The 7,500-nt window shown below is 42.8% G+C and overlaps 1 pseudogene across 1 annotated transcript in view; it reads left to right on the forward strand.

Annotated features, from left to right (window-relative positions):
* Positions 1-7,500, forward strand: part of LOC307031184 (transcription factor COE3-like) — a 64,413-nt pseudogene that overhangs the window by 13,651 nt on the left and 43,262 nt on the right. The window contains exon 4 of the transcript XR_013810634.1: positions 633-759. The product of XR_013810634.1 is annotated as a transcription factor COE3-like (transcript). The remainder of the gene's footprint in view (positions 1-632; positions 760-7,500) is intronic.

Below are 7,500 nucleotides of genomic sequence, written 5' to 3' on the forward strand. Positions count from 1 at the left end.
TGAATGTGGTTCATTTACGGGAGGAAGGAGAAGTAGGCTTAGAGAACAGAAATGTTTCTTATGTTCGACACACTTTGCTTTGTGTCATGGGAAGAAAGTAACCAGTCAAAGACCTTTCCACGAATCCCAGCTGTTAAGATAAAGTAGTGGATTAGGGCCACAGGTGCACATTTTTCAGAGCTGACAAAAAGTGTATTTCATTTTTTTTTTTACTTTAAATCCCAATTTTATTTTTTTTAAAGTCAAAATTGTTTTGGAAATTTCATAATTTTCAGAGTTGCAGAAAAAAGTCAACATTTTCAGATTTTTTTTTAAAAGTCATAGTTTTGAAATTTGCATAACAAAGTCATAATTTTCAGACTTTCTGAAAAAAGTCAGAATTTTGAGTTTTTCTGAAAAAAGTCAACATTTTGAGACTTTCTAAAAAAAGTCAACATTTTGAGATTTTCTGAAAACAAGGTCTAAATTTCCGAAAAATGTACGAGAACCGTTAGTACGATTTTAAATATGTAGAAAAGATTCCGATAAATTCTTGAAAATGTATTAATGGATATTCTCTGACGTTCCATTTGTAAACTATTTAAAACAAATATTGAACCCAACGTTAAATCCCTCCCTGTTTCTGTCTCCAGCTGATCACCCCCCATGCGATCCGGGTGCAGACGCCCCCCCGCCACATCCCAGGGGTCGTAGAGGTCACGCTGTCGTACAAATCTAAACAGTTCTGCAAAGGAGCACCGGGACGCTTCGTCTACACCGGTAAGACCCAAACACTTCCTGAAACCTTTTATTAATCTCCTGCACCGGTAAGACATCGGGAGGAGACTCTTCCGGTAGCTATTATTAAATGATGATGTTTGGATTGTTACTGCTGGCTGGCTTTTGATTGGCCCTGCTCTGTGTCAGAGGGTTCAATAGTGAGGCTGTCTCTGCTCGATAAGAGACCGTTTGAGAGGACTTCTGGTTGCAAACAATCACAGAACACATTCAGTTCTTTGGATGTTGGTATTAGTAGCTTTCAAGGTCTGAGATTTGAGAAAAAGGTAAGAATTCTGAGATTTGATAAAAAGTCAGAATTTTGATAAAAAAAAAGTCTGAATTCAGAGATTAGATAAAAAACTCAGAATTTCGGGGAAAATGCAAAAATGTTGATATTTGAGAAAAAAATCTGAATTTGGAGATTTGAGAAAAAAAATCTGGATCTTTTTAGATTTCCTGTATCTTATCAAATGATGATTGTCAGTGGTAGGATTTCTTGTCTGGCTTTTGACCAATGACGGTTGAGCTTTCCCCACATCTGGTTTGGATGTTACTGGTAGTTTGTTTCCATCCTCGTGCTTTGTCTGAGTCTCTGTTCTCGACTTGTTGTAGAATGTATCCTTCCGCCTCCATTCTGCTCTCATTGACCCGCTTCTTACGAGTCCATCTAGTATTTTCTTGCGGTTCACAAATGAAAGAAGATGATGGTTCAAGATGATTTGCATTGGTTGGGAATTTGGGACAAAAACTTAATCGTTTTGGTAGAATTTCTCCTGGCGTTGGTTTTGAGCTTCTTCAGCGTTTTGTTTCTGCAGCTTTTAGTAAACGCTGCCATGTCTCCTGAAGCCGCTGAATGTTCTCTAAACGCTGCCATGTCTCCTCAAGCTGCTGAACGTTCTCTAAACGCTGCTGAATGTTCTCTAAACGCTGCCATGTCTCCTGAAGCTGCTGAATGTTCTCTAAACGCTGCCATGTCTCCTCAAGCTGCTGAACGTTCTCTAAACGCTGCTGAATGTTCTCTAAACGCTGCATGTCTCCTGAAGCTGCTGAACGTTCTCTAAACGCTGCTGAATGTTCTCTAAACGCTGCATGTCTCCTGAAGCTGCTGAACGTTCTCTAAACGCTGCTGAATGTTCTCTAAACGCTGCATGTCTCCTGAAGCTGCTGAACGTTCTCTAAACGCTGCTGAATGTTCTCTAAACGCTGCCATGTCTCCTCAAGCTGCTGAACGTTCTCTAAATGTTGCTGAATGTTCTCTAAACGCTGCCATGTCTCCTCAAGCTGCTGAACGTTCTCTAAACGCTGCTGAATGTTCTCTAAACGCTACCATGTCTCCTCAAGCTGCTGAACGTTCTCTAAACGCTGCTGAATGTTCTCTAAACGCTGCCATGTCTCCTGAAGCTGCTGAACGTTCTCTAAACGCTGCTGAATGTTCTCTAAACGCTGCCATGTCTCCTGAAGCTGCTGAACGTTCTCTAAATGTTGCTGAATGTTCTCTAAACGCTGCCATGTCTCCTCAAGCTGCTGAACGTTCTCTAAACGCTGCTGAATGTTCTCTAAACGCTGCATGTCTCCTGAAGCTGCTGAACGTTCTCTAAATGTTGCTGAATGTTCTCTAAACGCTGCCATGTCTCCTCAAGCTGCTGAACGTTCTCTAAACGCTGCTGAATGTTCTCTAAACGCTGCTGAATGTTCTCTAAACGTTGCTGAATGTTCTCTAAACGCTGCCATGTCTCCTCAAGCTGCTGAACGTTCTCTAAACGCTGCTGAATGTTCTCTAAACGCTGCCATGTCTCCTGAAGCTGCTGAACGTTCTCTAAACGCTGCTGAATGTTCTCTAAACGCTGCTGAACGTTCTCTAAACGCTGCTGAATGTTCTCTAAACGCTGCTGAATGTTCTCTAAACGCTGCTGAATGTTCTCTAAACGTTGCTGAATGTTCTCTAAACGCTGCTGAACGTTCTCTAAACGCTGCTGAATGTTCTCTAAACGTTGCTGAATGTTCTCTAAACGCTGCATGTCTCCTCAAGCTGCTGAATGTTCTCTAAACGTTGCTGAATGTTCTCTAAACGCTGCATGTCTCCTCAAGCTGCTGAATGTTCTCTAAACGTTGCTGAATGTTCTCTAAACGCTGCATGTCTCCTCAAGCTGCTGAATGTTCTCTAAACGTTGCTGAATGTTCTCTAAGCGCTGCCATGTCTCCTCAAGCTGCTGAATGTTCTCTAAACGCTGCACGTGTTGATGGAGAAGTTTCTTCATGTGGAACATTTGGGTTTCTATATCTGCTTCCTCTCTGAAGCTTCTCCTGAAGGAAGAGTTGTGTTTTTGCACCTTTCGGCCTCCTTTTAATAGCGCATGGAAAGGAGCAGGGGGAAGAACATCTTATTTGCCCTTCCCCTTCTTAAAAATGAAATAACTATAAAAAAGTAGAATAATTCTTTCAGTCACAGTTTCTTAGAAATACTGAACCATAAACCAGAAGACAGTCAGACGTCACCACTCGGTCTAATTACACTTTCTTTATGCATTTCCTAAAACATTGAAACGTTCTCACAGCCTTTGAATCATCCGGTGAGGAAGTCCTCTTCTTTAATGTCAACCTGAGAGAATCTCTGAGATCTGCAGACTGTGTTTCTGACGCAGTAAACACAGCATGTCCTCTTCCTCTTCCTCCTCCTCCTCCTCCTCCTCCTCCTCCTCCTCCTCCTCCTCCTCCTCCTCCTCCTCCTCCTCTCTTTGTCCTCCTTATCTCCGTCCTCTCCATTATTCCTCAGAATATCCAGATGTCATTCAAAGCAGCAGAAAGGTCAGATGGAAGGCTGTTTAGAGCGATAAGTAAATGTCAGCGTGTTAAACACCGCGCCCCAAATATCACAATATTCTGCCGGACAAAGAGGAGACGCTCACAATGGCCCCCGCCTCCTCCTTTAGCTAATCTGAGATCACATTTACAGATGCGTCCCGAGGAGGAGTGTGAACAGAGAGCCTTATCTGAGGGGGTCTAAAGGAGTCCAAAGGAGGAGGAGAATACATCATGGATTCAAGGCTCTTTCTCTCGAGTCAATCGTGAAGACATGTCCATTGAGTCCTAGGCCACAGGCTCAGAGACACAATAGTTCAAATAGTACAAGTAATACACATAGAATAGAAATAGTGCAATAAGAGTCTGTACAAGTGAATGGAATGATGTATTAGATAAATAATAGTTAAGTTGCAAACGGATGAATGTTGTTCCAAAGCTCAGGTGTTCACGGTCTGAGGCCCGTGGGGTGGAACTGTTCAGACACTCGTTTCATGGGGAGCGTTTTACAGTGGCTTCAACGACTTAAAGCTTTTAATGTCATACGTACAGAGCTACAGTTTAGATACATCAATGAACATCTGAGGTCACGGTGCAACACAACAGATACAATAGTTCAAGGAGACACACACACACACACACACACACACACACACATACACACACACACACACACACACACCACACACACACACACCACACACACACACACACACACACACACACACACACACGCACGCACGCACACACGCACGCACGCACGCACGCACACACGCACGCACGCACGCACGCACGCACACACCACACACACACACACACACACACTCACACACACGCGCACACACACACACACACACACGGTACGTCCACACGCCTCCGTCACATGCTTCAGCGGAGACGCTTCCCCTTCACTTCCCAATGGGGTGACGTCAGGCTTTGCCGAACTCCATTGTGGTTCCGTCACTTTGCCTCCGTTGCTCACTTCCAAAGTTGAGAAAGGTTCAACTTATCAAGCGTGGAAGCGTCAGCCAATCAAATCATATGCCAGCACAAGCTCTAACCAATCAAACCTCGTGCTTGTGTGTCCGGGCGGGAGAGATTGATGTGATTGGTTGTTGGTCGCGCTCCAGACACGCCCACCGGCAAGCTTCCCCGCACGCCGCCGTGTGGACGCACCGTGTGTCTGAAGGACTGCTGTGAGCTGCACAGAAACAGATTGAAGTGTTTTATTCACAGAGAAAAGGGGAAGAAGTAAACGACAGGAACGTCCGCACTAAAGATGAGATGAAACTCTGGGTCTATCTCCAGGCGCTCATAGCAGCAAGAGCATCGGAGCTAGAAACAGGATTCACACGAGCTACACATTAACGTGGGGATGATAACGCCCGCCTCCTCAGCAGCGGGCGGTTATTGAGTATTAACAACTGCTGAAATGTCCAAATTGACCAATCAGAATCAAGTATTCCACCTAGCTGTGTGATAACGGAGGAGCAGTCTCTTTTCGTCCAAAACACAAAGATGTTCACTTTAGTATAACACAGAGAAAAGCAGCAGATGGTCCGGGCTGGAGACACACTTTGAAGTTAGTGATGATTGGTTCATGAATGAATGATCAAATAACTACTAGTTGCAGCTTTTGTTCGAGACAAAGTGAAAGTAGAAAGGTATCAGTTAACAGACAGTGATCAGCTGACCTAGAGGACAGGTCAGAGAAACACGTGTCAGGGTTGAGCCCAGCAGACAAACCTGTCTCAAAAACAACAACGATAATCAAATGAAAAGCACATTTTGACCCGTGTTCGATCAGGAGAAGAGTACCCGTTGTTTGTAGTTTTTGGTCGGGTCGTTTCCTTGTGGTTTTTTAGATTGTGCCGGTTTGAAGCTTTTATGTCGTTGACCACTTTTGTAGTTTCTGTGTCCTCCATGTTTGTAGTCCATTGGTTTACCAGGTTTGTAGTTCTTGGTGCTGGTGTTTCCTTGATGTTCTTTTGATTGTTTCATGCTTAATTTAGTTTCCCACTTTTGTAGTATTGCATTTTCTTTGTCCTCCATGTTTGTAGTCCATTGGTTTACCCGTTTAATTTTTTATTGTATTGTTTTGTAGTTTTTTGTATTTCTGTAGTCCTGCAGCTTTCCTCTCCCTCGAGTGTTGAACAGCTTGTCATGTGGATCAATGTGGGGGGACTCTGAGTTTAGAGAGTGTGGGTTTTCACAGGGAGTCGATACGAACACACACACCTCATTAATACCCCCCCCCCCCCCCCCCCAGTGACATCCTGTCTCAAAAACAACAACGATAATCAAATAAAAAGCACATTTTGACCCGTGTCCGATCAGGAGAAGAGTACCCAGTTCCTACAGCCTGTACGAATCTCCCTTCGTCCAAAACACAAAGACCTTCCCCTTAAATCTGTTTATCATACATGTTTTATTTGTGTACCCTAACCCTAACCCACAGAAAGTCATTATTACAAAATAAATCAAAAACATTTAAACGTTTGTAAAAAATGTTTGCCGTTAAAAAATGTTTTTAAATAAAAAACGTAGGGGGTGAAAGGCTTCCTCATCTCAGGATTCAGATGGAGACTCACTCGTGGTGCGTTCAGGGACCGAGACGCTTAACAGCTGAGAGGAGGATGTTTAAAAGGAGAGCAGAGGAGGGAGCTTCCTGCGGGAGAAACAGATTTTATTAAAACAAGATGAATCTTTTATTAACGAAGGTATACAGCTGGTTCCAGACGACCTGGAGGAGGGTTTGGAGACAGTTTGAGGTCCTTGAATATTTTCCAGGTGTCTCTCGGGTGCAGGTGGAGGTGCAGAGGGGATCAGGGTTTTCCCAGAATGCACTGCTCTCTCCTCTCTGCAGATTACAGCCGCTGATCCTCGGCTTCAGGCTGAGAGAAAGAGCCGGAGGCGAGGAAAAGGTTTCAGAATCACAACGAGTCTGAGGAGAGGGAGGAATGCATTTGTGTGATATCTGTGTTACATCTGTATCATAGGTACATCTGTATTACATCTGTGTCATAGGTACATCTGTATTACATCTGTATCATAGGTATCTCTGTATTACATCTGTATCATAGGTACATCTGTATTACATCTGTATCATAGGTATCTCTGTATTACATCTGTATCATAGGTATATCTGAATGATATCTGTATCATAGGTATATCTGAATGATATCTGTATGATATCTGTATGATAGGTATATCTGTATGATATCTGTATAGGTGTATCTGTATGATATCTGAATGATATCTGTATCATAGGTATATCTGTATGATATCTGAATGATATCTGTATAGGTGTATCTGTATGATATCTGAATGATATCTGTATAGGTGTATCTGTGGCACTGAACAGGCAGTACGTGTACCTGCAGACAGCTTATTGAACCCTATAATATACCATAGACACATTCCCGATACTGCCTTACTGGTTTCTGCTGCAGTATATTTAGTTTATTTCCTTTAATACTTTTATAGTTTTTCGTTTCCTTTTCTCTCAAAAGCTTTTATCTCTTGTCTTCTTCTGCAGATTTCCTTTTGTAGTTTGTTTGCAGTTCCTTGGTTTGTTCTTTGGGTATCTTTGTGTTGCAGGTTGTTGTAGTTCTTTGTTGGCTCTGCAACATTGTAGTTCTCCAGTTTGCTTCGTTTGTAGTTTTTGGTCGGGTCGTTTCCTTGTGGTTTTTTAGATTGTGCCGGTTTGAAGCTTTTATGTCGTTGACCACTTTTGTAGTTTCTGTGTCCTCCATGTTTGTAGTCCATTGGTTGACCAGGTTTGTAGTTCTTGGTGCTGGTGTTTCCTTGATGTTCTTTTGATTGTTTCATGCTTAATTTAGTTTCCCACTTTTGTAGTATTGTAGTTTCTTTGTCCTCCATGTTTGTAGTCCATTGGTTTACCGGTTTAATTTTTTATTGTATTGTTTTGTAGTTTTTTGT

The sequence above is a fragment of the Notothenia rossii genome (genome assembly GCF_949606895.1).
Source record: "Notothenia rossii genome assembly, chromosome: 3".
Lineage (NCBI taxonomy): Eukaryota > Metazoa > Chordata > Actinopteri > Perciformes > Nototheniidae > Notothenia > Notothenia rossii.